General features: G+C 43.8%; 1 protein-coding gene across 2 annotated transcripts in view; it reads right to left on the bottom strand.

Moving 5' to 3' along the window:
- Nucleotides 1–14589, bottom strand: part of LOC148026468 (Protein kinase superfamily protein) — a 155987-nt gene that overhangs the window by 140143 nt on the left and 1255 nt on the right. The window lies entirely within an intron of this gene.

Below are 14589 nucleotides of genomic sequence, written 5' to 3'. Positions count from 1 at the left end.
GTAAATTTTCTTTTCTTTTCCCCCAGCCGAAGGCTGTGCTGCAGGGGAGGGAGTGAGGTGCAGATGACTGAGCTTGTTTGCTGGAGCTCATGGAAGGGGATAGGCCATGCATCAGGCCGCGTGTGGGGGGGGGGGGGGGGGGGGGGGGATTTGGGGGGGTACCTCTCCCTTCCCTATAAAAACCCCCTGTGGGGGGGGGGGGGGGAGTAAGGGATATAAAAGGAAGGCCGGAACGCTGCCAAGCCAAGGGAGTGGTGGAGAGGCTGAAGAAGAGAGTTGTGAGATGAGCCATAACGCTGCAAGCCAGAGAGGAGCATCGTCGCCGAGTGCTGCCGCCAACTCCGTCTTAGGTCGCCGCTGTCATCGCCATCCAGACACCAAGTACCGACAGTAATTCGTCGTCCTCTCCACGCCACGTATACAAGCTCAGAAGGTTCCAAGAAGCTTCTTGGAAGCTTCCAAGGGTGTGCCTCCCTAAGCCTCTTTCCTATTGCAATTTCCACTAAAGTTTATTCTAACCCCGGGTTCCTTAGAAAGCCCCCTTTTTCTATTACCCCGGGTTTTAAGCATCTTTTCCCCCCTTAGACACAATAGCCAGGTTTTTCAAAACCCTTCCTTTAGCATTTCCACAAACCCATTCCCGTGGTCCATTTAAATTCCTTTCCTGTGGTCCGTTTAAACCCCCCTTCCGTGTTTTTTCATAAGCCCTTCCCAAGCAATCTTTAAGCCCCCTCTCCCCCCCTTTTAGCATTTCACAAAGCCCATGTAAAACTCCCTTCCTTGGGCTTTCATAGGCCTTATCAAGCGGGTTCTATTACCCCCGGGTTTTTAAGCACCTTTTTCATAACATATTCATAAGGTTTTAACCCCGGGTTTCCTTTTAAAACCCTTCCCACACAAGCCTTTAAAAAACCATTTTCGAGGAGGAAGCCTAAAAAGCCTTTTAAAGCCCGATTCCGAAAGACCGTGCAATCGGTCAAGGAAGCCGAATCACAAAGGGAGTTTTGTGTACGAAGGAGACGGACCAAGGACATAAGTCTGCGGCCAAGGCAAGAAGGTCGAAGTCTTGATGGCTCCTAAGAAGGCACAAGGCGTAACCACAGGAGGATCATCTCCTAGCATTCTTGTGGACATTTCACCGACTCCACAAGTCCAGGTTTTCTTCCTAATTTTGATTTACGTCGTAATACTTCGATTGTACATGGATCATTTAAGGAAATAGGATGCTCTTTTTTTTTTCAATTGAAATACTTTGGCTAATAGCTCACAATTGAAAAATTTGGTCATTGGTATTTTTCAAAAAAAAGAATGACAAAAGAGCATAAGATCTTTATGCATTCTTAGCAAGGGGTTTTTATGCATTGCAAAGAAATGAATTTAGATCAACTAATGACCATCTTTACAAGTCGAAATTATTGTGGTACACTTCGATTATGCATGGAAAGATAAAATCGCATGTTGCATCATTAGACATCTCTTTCTTCGCAAGGATTCATTAAAGAAGATTGCTAACAACCGTAGGAATTTGCAAGGCATGGAAATGATTCTAGGGTTGCATGAACTAGATTAAACTCTAGGCAATTAGCATAAATTTCAATCAATTACGTAGGTAGTTATGAAAGGTCGTCTAAGTTCATCATACGAATAATTCATTCAGAAATGAAAGTAGAAAAATGTTGCAAGCTTCGTTTTAACATAAGCCCTAAAAGCTTAGCAGCAAAAAATCGTGAATGCATCAATGGGAATTATGCCGTAACTCAACATATGCTTTGATCTTAACCAGAAAAGTTAGGGTTTGTAAATCAAATCATACGTAGGCAATGAATCATGTGATTACGAGAATGGTATCGTAAATATCTTCAAGAATAGACAAGTAAATTGGTTTACCCTAAAACACCTAAACCGCGAGGAACTCGTTTAGGAATGGTTAAATCGATGCAGCATATCCCAAGTGCTAACTAGGATTTAGCACGTTGAGGACGTGACCTAATCGCTCTTATTGCCAAACTTGAAACTCTTATATCCTAATGAGTTGCCCACATTCACAGAATGTAGGGACAATAGGACGTACTTGCGAGAGACGATCTAGGGTTTTTACCCTAAGGATCGCTCGCTAAAAGGATGAAACTCGATTTGAATTTGGAACCTTAGGACCGACAATGTCGGCCTAGTGCAATCAGGAACGGATTGTTATGAAGACACCCTAATCCTGTTTCCTATTTAATCATGACTCCGTGATTAGAAGACACCGTTTGATGGGTAAAATAGACCCATGGATTAGATGCGACACTTGTGCAACATGTTGCAGAGTCGCATGATCTTGTGATTTGATCACAAGGGAATGGCCAAATTCCTCGGAATGAGATTGGCAGATTATTGCGCAAGTTTATCTTGCAAGAGGATGAATAATCGTTATGATATAGTACCTTTCTTGGAAAAAGTGACCAAGATAAGGGAATTAGATATTTGCTTGGAAGCATAGGACCAATCAATAAATTGGAGCAACATACTTCCTGTTAATAAAGCTTAGGGTATTGGTTAAGTTGGGTTAATAAGGTACAGCCCTAACCCAAGGACATACGGGTTATCAAACAAAACCTTAGGGATCTTGCTAAGTCGCAATTGAACCGGGATCGAGTGCTGGATGCATTCGGAGAAAAGGATTCACTCCTTAGCAATTGGCCAAAATAAACGACCACTGGAAATGATTGTGCTTGTAACAGTTTAAATAGCACTGTTTGCTTTGTTTGCTCAAGGAACTAACGGTTGAAAAGATATCTAATGCTTCAGGTTGAAGGCCTGAAGGGAGAGGCAGCCTCAGTTATCCCTGACTGTCTGTCTGACCCTAACCAAGGGGGTTGTTAACCGCGCCGGAAAGGTGGACCGAACCTGCCACGAGAGGTCTCTCCATTGAGCGTTACTTCGAGAAGGAGGACGCTTGGGTGCCAGGGGGGGCTCTAGCCGTAAATCCCTCGCCTTCCGGGCCTTGCACAAGAGACCAACGTGACTCGGGATTGGATCTCGAGGCCCGCATACTAGTCTACGGGGGGAATCTTGGATTAGTAATCCCTATGGATTGCTGGATAGCCTTCGGGCGGATTATGGATAAGCCTATGGATTGGACTTTATAAATGTATTTCAAAGATAAATATGATAACCTGTTGAAAAGGAAGTTGTTTGACACTGCTTTTCTATGTCAAGTGCTATGATTACGTGAAGGAACCGATGCCTAACGGACTAATTAAGGAAGCTGTTTCATGCATGTCCAACTAAATGTGGTAGGTAATTAGACAACTAAAACAACTTGAGGAAAGTGCGATGGATGTAGCCATGGGTCCGTCCTACGGATGGGTGGTCCTGGTTGGCCAGAAACTTTTCTCAATCATGATGGACAGCAAGAAGATCGTTTCAAAGGATACGAACAGCAAGGGCGCTGACCTAGAGTCTAAGTTACAATAATCCCAGTTTACGTTGTTTTAGGGGAACGGAATGGGACTATGCCTTATGGCAGAGAGGTCGAGCCTTGCATCCCTCTCGTTTCCCATTCTCCTTGAACCAAGTGCAGCGTGAATCCGCTTTGGCCCTGGCGTTTCTGCGTAAAGTAGTTCGCTCGGGGTTCGACACTGGTTGCCGTTTAGGAAATGACCATTGGAAAAAACCCTGATTCAGGTTGGTCCTAAGTGGGAACGGCCAGAATACTTCCGCTACGTGGCAGACGCGGAAAGTCCTAGATCGCAAACCCCGTGACATTCCATGGGAGTGCCGGGCGGAGCTTTCTAGACGTCCTTTCCAATGGACTGCTAAGACGTGTCCTGAAGAGAACAGGTAGACACGTTACAGTTGGTATCAGAGCAAACCAACGAAGGATTTTGTTTTTAAGAAATCTTAATTAGAAAAAGTAAAGCAAATGTTACTGTTCCGAACATTTCCTTACTTTCGATGCTGTCTTGCAGAATTATGAAGCATGGAACAAGTTCTCAGTGTTTCGAGTCATATTTATGACTGCGATGCATTCCCCGGATTATCGACAAAGGGTTGAGATGATGAACATCCTAGAGCGTATTTATAATCCATCACCTTTGTACATGGAACGAAGATGGACGGGTGACTCAGGAATCTACTATAAAGCTGCCCACCGGTTTGCATACCTTCAAACCAACCTAAAGAGAATCAAGTGGTTGGAAGACCTGAAGATCGTGAAGCTGTTCATTTTTGTGGAGGCTCACGTAAACTCAACTTTACATATTCGAGGTCAGAGGATTGAGCTGAACTCATGTGTATATGAGGAAGTGACCCGTGTAATCTCCGTCGACAGGATTAAGGTGTTGGGGCACTATGAGAAGAATGGGTTCCAAAGGAAAGGATATCCTAATCTTCTGATGACTTACCGATTCTTGAAGATCCATGACCCAAAACCATACTATTATCCAGTTCCCGTAGATAAATGTAATACGACATTATTCTCCCTAAACTAAATGTAACAATTGCCCTATCATCTCAGGAAATGTTGTACTCCGAAAGGGCTACGCCCATATGAATGCAATAAGACTTCTTTTTATCAATGTTTGTCTTGTCCATGAGAATTGATAAAAAGTTAAGTGGCTAGGATTCTTGGTTGATAGCTGAATTTGTGTATGTAATATAAATCATAACGATTAGCGAGTTATAACGTTAAGAATCCTTTATCCAGACACAACCCCAGGTACAGATTCCCAGTTCGCCTCCTACATCAAGTACTGTCGTAATCCAGGAGAAGAAGTTTCTTCTCAAGCAAATTAAACCGCCTGAGTTTGACGGGAAAGGTAGGTCTGTCCAAGCAGATGCTGAAATTTGGATAGAGTCTATGAAGGATTACTTTCAAGCAGCCGGTACTGCACCCGCCAACCAGGCTATGCTCGCCAAGCTGAAGCTCACCGGCGAAGCTAGGCTTTGGTGGAAGCAATGGTGCAGAGATCAAGGGATCGTGGAAGGATCTGTTACCTGGGAGAAGCTGAAGAAAGCCGTGCAGGGAAGATACTTACCACCTGCGTATCGCACGCAGAAAATGAATGAGTTCTACGAGCTGAAACGGTTGGGACTCACTCTTGACGCATACTACTCTAAATTCGTTTCACTTCTTAAGTATGCGCCACAGATGGACATGACACAGCAGGTGTCAAAATTTTGTGCTGGTTTAAACCCACCAATGAATACCCGTCTCGAATCTATGCGCCCATCAGATCTTCAGGACGCACTCATTCGAGCTGTCCCTATCATTCAGGAGGTGCAGACTAGGCCAAGAGGTAACAAAACTTGGTCTTATGATGACATGAACAGAGGAGCATATAGACCTCAAATAAAGAGAGTTCAAGGTCAGAATCGGGAACAAAGAAAGAAAGCAAGGACTAATAATGTCAACAACTTTGTCCCTACCCAAAGCAATGGCCGAAACCTCCGTTGTTTCCACTACAACGAGCCCGGTCATTTCAAGAGGCAATGTCCCAAGCTTGAAGGAGGACAGCGCCAGGCACCTTTCCAAGGAACGGGCCGTGGCCAGGGAGCCGCTACCCAAGGCAGAGAAAGAACCGCCTGTGTTGCCAACAGAGAAATGTGCGAAGAAGAAGATCCGACCATGGAAGCAGAGTTTAAAAGGGCGATAGTCCATGCCGCTCTACACAAGAAAGGCCCGAATCGCCAATTCTCGGTGATTCAAACACCATCGGATTATCAAGGTAAAGGTTTTAAGACCTTGATTGATTGTGGCAGTACACATTCCTTTATCTCACCAGCTTCTGCAAGAAGATTAGGAATAGCCACAGTAGAAGCACCTACCTTGCTTGTGGAATTAGCAAATGGTCGTGAGGTTACTTATACCAAGCAAACTGCTAAGGTGAAATTCTTTCTGGAAGGAAAAACGACTTCAGTCAAATTCAGAGTCATGAACTTAGGTATCCATGAGTGTCTACTCGGAATGGATTGGCTTAAACCTAATGACGCCCACATTCATTGTGGAAAGGGCCAAATTTCCTTTTGGAACTCTAAAGGGGAATTGGTCACAACTCAAGGTGAGACTGGGAAGCCAAAAATTCAATTGGCCAAAGCATCTCGGATTATAAAGGGAGTCAGAAAGGGACTACCTGTCTACTTGATTAAGCTCAATAAGTTAGATCAGAAGCAGGAGTCTAGTGAAGGACCTTCATGGCTAAAAGAATACGCGGACGTATTTCCTGAAGAGTTGATAGAACTCCCGCCTCAAAGAGAAGTGGATCATGAGATCAAGCTAGTGCCAGGAGCTGCGCCAATTGCGAAGAGACCTTATAGAATATCCATCCCGGAAGCAATTGAGTTGAAGGAACAACTCAAGCAATTGCTAGATCAGGGCTACATCCGTCCTAGCAATTCACCATGGGGAGTTCCAGTACTGTTCCAGAAAAAAAAAGATGGAACGCTTCGATTGTGTATTGATTACAGAGGATTAAATCAATCAACTGTCAAGAATAAGTACCCTATTCCTAAAATAGATGAGCTTCTTAATCGTCTTCAAGGTGCGAAGATCTTCTCCAAGATTGATCTCAGGTCTAGTTACTATCAGATAAGAATCAAGGAAGAAGATATCCCAAAGACGGCCTTCAACACAAGATATGGGCACTTTGAGTTCCGAGTTATGTCATTCGGGCTTACGAATGCGCCTACCACCTTCAACAGGTTAATGCAGGATATCTTTAGCCCATATCTTGATGACTTCGTACTCGTCTTCTTTGACGATACTTTAGTCTATTCCAAACAGGAAAAAGATCATGAACCCCAACTTCGGATTGTCCTTGAGACAATGAGAGCACATAAGCTCTATGCAAAGATGAAGAAATGTGTGTTCTTCAAACGTTAGATTGAATATCTGGGATTCATCGTATCAGCGGAAGGAATCTCAGTGGATCCAGCCAAAGTTTGGTACTCGTCTTCTTTGACGATACTTTAGTCTATTCCAAACAGGAAGAAGATCATGAACCCCAACTTCGGATTGTCCTTGAGACAATGAGAGTACATAAGCTCTATGCAAAGATGAAGAAATGTGTGTTCTTCAAACGTCAGATTGAATATCTGGGATTCATCGTATCAGCGGAAGGAATCTCAGAGATGTGCTAGAATGGCCAATACCAACAACTGTCAAAGAAATACGCAATTTTCTTGGATTGACAGGATGGTATAGGGTCTTCATCAAAAACTATGCTTTGATAGCAGCACCTTTGACGGATTTACTGAAGAAGCAAACATCTATTGCATGGTCAACTGCCGAACAAACTAGCTTTGATAAATTGAAGCAAAGTTTGGTATCAACACCTATCCTAAAACTTCCAGACCTCAGTAAGGAGTTCGAGGTAGTAACTGATGCTAGCACGCTTGCCTTAGGATGTGTGCTTATGCAGGAAGGTCATCCTGTAGCATACTCTTCAAGGAAACTGAAGAGCCATGAGAAGAATTATGCTATCCATGATCTAGAACTATTAGCTGTCATCCATGCTCTAAAGCTTTGGACACACTACCTGTTGGATAACAAGTTTACACTAGTGACTAATCATAAAAGTCTCAAGTGGATCTTTACCCAAAACGAACTCAACATGAGGCAACGTCGGTGGATTGAAGTGCTGGAGAAGTATGATTTTGAAATCAAATATCGATCTGGAAAGGAGAATGTAGTTTCCGATGCACTCAGCCGCAAGGCATTCCTTAATTCTCTAATCTTGCAAAACCCATCAACATCTAGATCTCTAGCCACAAAGGTGTCCATGCCAAACAACCCAATACTTGAGCTAGCTAGAAAAGAAGCATGCCATGATCCAGCTTATCAAAAGATGCTAAGGGAGATCCCTATCAAGGACCAAGACCAAAAGCTACAGGCTAAGTATCATGAATTCTCTATCAATAGTGGACTTGTCTACTATAGAACGAGATTATGTATACTGGCAAGCCAGTCACTTAAGCAGATGATATTGTGGGAAGCTCATGATTCCCCTTTCTCAGGACACCCTGGCTATGCCAAGACTCTCAATGCAATTAGGAAGAGCTACTATTAGGAGAGGCTAGAAGGTGACGTTCTCATGTATGTCACTGAGTATTTGTCTTGTCAACGTATCAAAGCCGAACATGTCAAGATGCCAAGGAAGTTGCAACCACTTGACATTCCCCAAATGAAATGGAAATTCATCAGTATGGACTTTGTTGTTGGCCTACCCCAAGTTCAAGGAGGATACAACTCCATCATGGTTGTGGTTGACATGCTTACTAAGGTTGCACACCTTATTCCAGTAAAGACAAACTATAAAGCCTCAGACATTGCAAGGTTGTTTATCAAGGAAATATTCAAGCTACATGGGCTACCCAGAAGAATCATTAGTGATCGTGATTCTCTCTTCACATCACACTTCTGGAGATTTATCTTTGAAGCCATTGGGACTCAACTCTGTTTTAGTACAGCTTACCATCCCCAAACTGATGGCCAAACGGAGCGAGTCAATCAAGTCATTGAGGATATATTAAGGGCACACTGATGTCGTGAACCAAAAAGGTGGATTCAATACTTGCCCTTGGTTGAGTTTGCCTACAATGCTTCTTACCAACAAAGCATTCAAATGACCCCTTTTCAAACATTGTATGGTCATGACTATCGAAGTCTCCTAAACTTCTCAGATCCAACCTTAAGGATTGAAGCTTCAAGGCAGATGTTGGAAGACATGGATGACCAAGTAAAATCAATAAGACAGGACATCCAAGCCACCAAGGATAGACAGAAGGCATACGCGGATTTGAAGCGTCAAGATAGAACCTTCGAGGAAGGAGACATGGTCTTCATTCGCATACGCCCAAAGAAGAGTTCCCTATCCTTAGGGGATTGCAAGAAGCTAAGTCCAAGGTATTGTGGACCATACAAGATCCTCAAGTGCCTAGGACCTAATGCGTATAGACTGCAACTCCCTGAGAACCTAAAGGTTCATAATGTATTCCATATCAACCTATTGAAGAAGTATGTACCTAATCCTAGCCATGTACTTGTTGACCAACAAGTTGTAATGCCTAGCCAAGGAGTCCTTGAGCTACGGCCTGACAAAATCTTAGATGTTAGGGAGAGACAACTGAGATCCAGAACCTTGAGAGAATGCCTTGTCCAGTGGAAAGATTATCATGAGGAGGATGCCACTTGGATAGATGAAAGCACTCTCAACCATCAATATCCCCAGTTTATCTCGAGATGAGGAAATCTCGATTCCTCCAAGGGGGAGAAAATGTAATATTCCTGCTGAAAAATTTTACATACACGCGTAAGTCTCATGTAATGACGATGCTGACATTGAAATTAGGGACGGTGAGTCTCGTCACATGTAGTGCAAAAAACACAACATCCTGCAGAGATCTTTCAGGCACGAAGCACATCTCCCGTTGGAAGACCCCCAATAAGCAACCTCCACATGAACACTTTACCCTGATACGGAACCTTAGACTTCCAAAGCTGGATAAATCTTCCACACCACTTCTTTTTGCTATCCCAAAGATGCCATAATTTATTAACTTTCCCAGTGACCCATCTCTTGGCTTCCACCATCTAATGATATATTTGATTAGCTGACGTTTTCTCAAAATCATCGGGAAGCACAAACATCCAATCACGCCATGGATACAATGGCTGTAACGCAGGCAAAGGAGAGAACCTCTGAAGATTGTCCTATATGGATGACCAAATGTCACTATATCCGCGAGGCACCCTAAAGTACTGATGAATATGCCTCAAAGAATAAAGACGGGACTGCCCAGGAATAACACCGTCCAAGACTGTCTTCAACCCCAACAGAGCCATCCGATTAAACTTGTCTCGCTGCAAATCTTTATGCAGCCAATCCAACAACCTTGAGGAAGCCAGTACTTCTCCTTGCAGCGAATTTTCCTCCTTACGAATATCAGGAGGGCGCCAAATTGCAAAATGTAGCATCTCTTGCCAGGATGCAATCAAATGAGAAAGGAGAAAAGACTAGAAAACCTTAATAGGCCTCGTGGAATTAAGTACATGCCACCAGGAAGCGTGCATAGCCGTGCTACCATAAGAGAGGCCTATCTTTTCTATGAATAATTTAGCAATATCTGACCAAGGATGACTCTAAATACATAAACTCTGCAAAAGGGATAGCCTCAAAGCAGCCATATGCAAATTAACGTCCAACAAAGCTGCACCCCCCCATCCTTTTCGGAGTAGTCACATGCTGCCACGAAATCCATACCTGACACAAACAATTGCCTTTCTTTTTCCACAGCATGAATCGGATAGTCTGAACCCATTCCAAAAGGGACTTCTTAGTCCAAGGAAGCAATGGCAGAAAGAACGAAATCATACATTAATTGCCGCAAAAATGACCAGCTAACATGATCAAATGCCTTCTCAATATCCAGCTGAAGCATAACAACCTGCTGGCTAGAAGCTTTGGCATAGTCAATTCCCAATTGAACATTCAAAATGTTGTGCATTATATTCCGACCTTTAATGAAACCTTATTGACGAGGATAAACGAGGTGCAGAAATACTTTCTACAATCTGTTGGCAATAATTTTGGAAAAGATTTTATATAACCACCCCATAACAGAAATGGGTCTCCATTGTTTCAAAGAGGTTGGAGAGGGAACCTTGGGCAACAACCTAATGACAGCAATCTTCCAATCTGAAGGCATCATACTAGAATTCCACACTTGCTGACACAATCGAGTTAATGGGTCCTTAAGCAATTCCACATGGACTGAAAACAGCTCATTAGCAAGCCCATCCCAGCCAGGACTTTTCCTTCGAGGCAAGTGGGACAGCACTTCTTCCACTTCATCTTCTAAAATATCGGCCTCCATTAAGTTCACCCATTCTAGTTTGACCTGATTACCAACCAGGTCACAAATATATCTTTGAGCAGAGAGAACAGGATTGGAAAGAATCTATTGAGGACCCAACAAGGACCTATAAAAGTCGATTCTCATCCAAATGATGGAGGCAGGATCAGTCATCATAACACCTTGCCCATCCTTTAAGCGCACAATATTCTCCCGTGCATTTTTCTGATGTAGACCAGCAAAAAATTGATGAGTTTGATAGTTATTATCATGTAAAGCTTCGGCTCTAGCCAACAATTTGTATTTTGCATATTCCTCTTCCTGAAGAGATTGAACCCTTCCTTTCAACCATTCAATGCATGTGAGCAAGTCATCATTGGAATCCCTAGACTAACACAGAGACAAGGAATGGGCCAATAATGATTGGGCAATGTTGCAATTCAGCTCAAAAAGAGGAAGTGTGCTGAATACCATATTGTCCGGATAACGCTCACGCATTATCCCTAAAAACCTCCCATGCTTCCATCCCTCTAGATAGTACCCTCGAGCTAAAAGAAGCTATCAATTGCTAAATACCTTCCAAAAACTGGTTTTGCTGCAGAAAAGATTGATTGAAACGAAGAGGTAAACTTACAAGAAGAGCCTTAAATGCATAAACAGGTCTGTGGCTCATTTCCAAGACCAAAGGGTAATGATCTGACAAAACATATTGTCTTTCCACCCACATATCAATGAGTGCAAGAACAAAAGAATCACTCTCGCAAATGTAGATCCTATCCAATCTCGCCCAGATATTTGGATCTTGAAAAGAATGATAAGTATATCTGGCTTATAATGAATACATCCAAGACCACATGTCCTGTTTCAAAGACACCGCTGCAAGAGCATCCCAAGCCTATCACTTAGGACCATCCATAACCGAATGCAGAGAAGTCACGTGATCCCCAGATACACAAGCATTAAAATCACCCATGACAAAGCCTTGACAGGCCATGACAAGGCAGTGTAGGTCATCCCAAAGCTAACGATGTTCCCTCAAATAATTTCTAGGAACACAAATCGGCCGTCCGCAAGGATCTTGAGAAACCAACGATCGTTTGCAAGGAGGATTTGACAGCCAACATAACTCCCGATTTATGCGAAGCTCAACCACTAAAAAAGACCGCATAATCCTTGTATACATAAGAAGATCCAGCCAAAGTGTGTTGTTTGTGCTCCACAACACAAAAAACATCCCAATTTCCAGCTAACACAGCTTTCCACAACCGATATTGCTTGATGCCCAAAGAAATACCTTTCACATTTCACAAAGCAATTTTCATGATCAATCACAAATGAAAAAAACTACTGAGCCACCGCTTTCCCTTTCCCTTTTACATCAATAGCATTGGCAGTGTGGAATCTCTCCATATCACTTCGGATAATATCTACAAGATCTGCCCTCTGCAAACCTGCAATCAAAGCACGGGAAGGAAACTACAATTGCTGGGAACGGAAAACATCCCGAGAAGACACAAGCCTCCCATGAGCATTGAAGCGCGAAGGTGAATCAGAAGTCCTTTTATCTTCCATTGCCGGAGCACGCAAAGATTGAGGTTTCATATAAAACCCCCTACCTCTGTGTTGAAAGGTCTTAGTGATTGGGGGCGGCGGAGGATGGGCAGGATTTGAGCCAGAATCTTGTCTGGCATTACGACGAACCACTGTGACCCAAGAATCCTCCTGAGGAAACAAAATTCGCCCAGGCGCAAGCGAAGCATGCTACCCACCAACGTGGGAAACATCCTTCTTGCCTTCCTCACAACCATGTTGAGAGAGCTGCTCTGGATCAGCTACTGGCTGCTGAATCATCTGCTGAGGGTGGTGGTCTTGCATTTCCATGTTTGGATCCATAGGGCACTGCACTACCTCCGTATTTTTGTCGCATTCTGAAATCTCTCTCTCTCTCTCTCTCTCTTTTTTCGTAAAAGGTAATTGTATTAATTACGAAAAAAATACAAGATTACTTGATTACAAGATACATGATGACACTAAGCCATCATGTGAAGAGGTTCTCTCTCTCTTTCTCTCTCTCTTTTTTCTGATTACAAGAGACACGAGGGCCGTAGGCCAACGTGTGGGGAATCCCCGTAGTAATGCACTAAAAAGGTTACACCAATCATGGCAACGACCCAGAGGCAATTGCCATATGCCACGGATGCAAATCCTCCCGAGGGAGCAAGTCGGAGTGTCGGATGAGATCTAGCTGCCAATGCAAGAGCCTTTTAAGCCTGGCAATATGTCGCGGTACATTAGAGGCCGAATCAAAGAGAAAAGCATTGCGCGTGGTCCAAATGTGCCAGCATCCCCAGTATCTGAAAAAGTGAAATAAGATCTTCACATGCAACTGTGGCGGTGTGGGATACTTCGGGCGCACAAAAACCCAGTCGAAAGGAGTTAGTGAGGACCCCACCACCGCGCGCCAAATGTGCGACAAGAGTGACCAGATATTCTTGGCGAGCGGGCAAGAAAGAAAACGATGTCGGGCCGATTCCGCCGGTGTGGTACAGAAGAAACAATTGCCATTCGAGATGCGACGCTTGGCAAGGGCCGAGGCCAGAGGAAGACCACCAATCATCACCCGCCAAAGAAAGACCTTGCATTTGAAAGGTGTCTTATTCAGCCAGCCCTCCATCAGCGTAGTCTGCCACCATGACAGCGATTTCCGCAATCCCCAAACAGTATTAGCTTTCTCACCCAGCCATTGGTGATCTTGAATGAGAAGATGATACACCTGATTAGTAGAGGCCTTTTCCAAACTCAACCGGCCTGCAAGGTTCTCTCTCTCTCTCTCTCTCTCTCTCTCTCTCTCTCTCTCCTCTCTGAGCTATGCTCATGTGAAATGCTAATGAAGAGACCGAGGCATGGGACGGATTCCAAGCACAACAATTCCATGGCAAGAGACGGATGAAAAGGCCAAACAAAACAATGTGAAGGATGGCAAACTGCAAAGTGATGATGTCTACCAGCTGAGCAGCAGCAAGACTGCAGGTTGAAAGCAAAATGCAGCACTAAGGTGGCTGGAAAAAGCAATCATGGCAATGTACAGCTTGGTGATAGGAGCTGGATGTAGAGGATGGTGAGGCAAGCCATGGTGATAGCAACTAAAGGCCAGCAATGACAAGAAGAGGCAAAAGGACAACAGGTCAGCAGTACCTGGAGGTAGAGCAGGTAGGGCAGCAGCAGTTTACGAGAGAGATGATGAACATGATTATGGCAGCAGGGAGAGCTAGGAGGGATAGCACTAATGTAAAATGGACAGAGTTGAAAGTGGCAATGATAGTGATTCCTTAATGTAGAGCTTTCTACGCCAGTTTCTATTAAATAAAATAGTTCCTTTGGGACTGTTTTGAGAGCAAAGCAATGTGATAAACTCGTGGCAATATCTAGGTCACTTAACATGGGTTTGTACAAACCCCTTTCAGGGCAAGGCTCCCAATGTTCCTTCACTCCAGTATATGACCCAATTGGGAGAAAGATTTGGATGAACAAGTTCAAGACAATCACAGCAGCACAGCGTTGGTTCAGAAAAGGTATTTCTCAAACCTATCTACTAAATTTCGGAGGAGACTGAAGGGATCCCTCAGGCCAAGGAAGGTTACAATTGTTCTTTGATTATAGGCATAACGGATCTGGTGGTAATATGGTGAAGCTCCAACAGCATCGACATGATGTAATGACTTAGGGAGTAATAACCTGGGTCACAGAAAAAGG

Source organism: Lygodium microphyllum, chromosome 13 (assembly GCF_053477565.2).
Source record: "Lygodium microphyllum isolate KBCC chromosome 13, Lygodium_microphyllum_v1.1.10, whole genome shotgun sequence".
NCBI lineage: Eukaryota > Viridiplantae > Streptophyta > Polypodiopsida > Schizaeales > Lygodiaceae > Lygodium > Lygodium microphyllum.
This window is presented reverse-complemented; position numbering and strand designations above follow the sequence as displayed.